A 2,185-nucleotide genomic window follows, 5' to 3' on the forward strand; every position below is an offset into this window, starting at 1 on the left:
AAAAAAGGATACTAGCTGATAAGCATTGTACTGATTTTTTACATTAAATGCATGACTTTTAAACATTTGCATATCACTTTGAATCTCATTTATTACATAAGCTTATGTTGAATTTTTTCCACCTTCTTCATGACATTTTTTTTGGTTTTATGTCATGGTTTTTCTTGGGAGGCAGGCTTTTTGATTAATCTTTCTTCGGCAAGAATTTCCCATATATGCTTTTTAAATGAAAAATCCCTTTTCACCTAAAAGTGACATTCTGGAAATATTTCACATTTTTTGGTTTTTTTTTTAAGAGTTTTATTTCACTAAAGCATATAAACAAGGAAATGAAAAACGTTACATTCAGGAAAATTCGGAGGGACAAGGTTAAAATAGAAAGCAACGCTTATGTATGTTGATAAAATTTTTCAGCCGAAAATATAATAAAACAATAAAGGTTAAGGTGGTCATTTACAAACAGTTAGGCCTTTTTTACATTGTTACATTCAGGAAAATTCGGAGGGACAATGTTATAATAGAAAGCAATGCTTATGTATGTTGATAAAATTATTCAGCCGAAAATATAATAAAACAATAAACGTTAAGGTGGTCATTTACAAAAAGTTGGGCCTTTTTTTTCATTGTTTCTTTGCTTAAACATTTTTTTCATGTTGATTATCGAATTACCTGAGCGGGGATATATATTTTTATATGAAGTACGCAAAATATATCAAAGAAATACCGTTCGCAAAAGAACTGCGCAAAGTGCAACTATGGCTTCGATTTTGCTGTTCTCAAGCTTAATTCTATACATATAATAAAATTGTAAAAAAACGATGTATTATAGATATTAAAGAACAATTAATATGGGAGGTCTTTATTAGAGCAACAGAAGCCAAATCAAGAGTTTTTTGAAATTTTGTCTGTCTTTCTGCTGGTATGTTTGCACGCGCATCAGTCAAAACCTAATGCATGGAACTGAATGAACTTCTCACCGATGCATTGCTAGACTTAAAATATTGAAAACAATATTAGAGAGGCCATTTTTGTAAATTTTAGTTAAAGCAGAATGATAAGATAAAGTAGATGTTGAAGTATGGCTGTCAAAAGAAAGAGGTTAAAGAAAGCCTATTGTCATACCCACACAAAAGCGTTGGGCTGAGCGTTGTCTGACGCCTAGCGTTAACGCCGAAGTGTAATACCTAAACAAAAGCGGCAACGCTACGTTAAATGAATAAATAACACCAACAATAAACATAGGTTTGTTTATGTGAATTACGAAAATGACAGTTTCGCCGTTTGCTGCAGCAAACTTCACTTCCCAACGCCCTGTCAAGTTCGGATCTTCTAACCGCTAAGCGTTGACGCCGCTTTATTTCGGTATGCTTCATACAAATTGAATGATCATGGGAATTTTTTTGCCAACCAGACAACGCTGACGCTTTTGGTTAGGTATCATGAACGAAGGACACAAGTTCACGTAAGAACAAGAGAGTGAAAAAAGTCGATTTTTTTTAGCGGGTTCTACGCCCTCTTGTTTCACTGGAAAATGAGCGAAAAGTAAACAAAGCAAAGAAAACAACGAAAACCAAAATTAGCCAAAATTATTGTCAGCCACTTTAAACGCACAATTTAGGTAAAATGATGCAACAAAATGCTTTAAAATGTGTTGTCATGTTGAATTAACTCTTCTTTACTTGAATAAAAGTGTAAAATAGTGGTGCTTGTGATGTAAACAAACGCTCAGCTGACGAACCCGCTTTCGCAAACTTTTTTCTCAAAACCAGTTACAAATACAACGTCGCGTTCTTACGTGATCTTGTATTTTTGGTTCATGGCTAGGTATGGCTGTTACAGCCGAAAATATTTTTTTGGGAGGTAGCCACCTGTTTTAAAATTTTAATTTAATTTGATTATTAAATACTAGCGAATACACGGCGTGCTTCGCTGCGCCTTAAAAGTAATATTGTTTTGTTACTCCCTCTCACAACATTTGAAAATATTAGTCAATATTGCTGTACATATTTGTATAGTAGGGAGATTTTTTCAAATTATATAAATATACCTTATTTGAATATTGAATTAATACACGTTTGAGGAAAGGGTGTGATAGTAGACTCCAGTTATAAGATTATAAATTAAATTTCCAAGAGAAAGTCGGTTCTTTACATATTTTCTAATTACCTTCGAAAATATATTAACT

The sequence above is a fragment of the Rhagoletis pomonella genome, unplaced genomic scaffold, assembly GCF_013731165.1.
Source record: "Rhagoletis pomonella isolate Grant_MI unplaced genomic scaffold, Rhpom_1.0 Rhpom_scaffold_00009, whole genome shotgun sequence".
NCBI lineage: Eukaryota > Metazoa > Arthropoda > Insecta > Diptera > Tephritidae > Rhagoletis > Rhagoletis pomonella.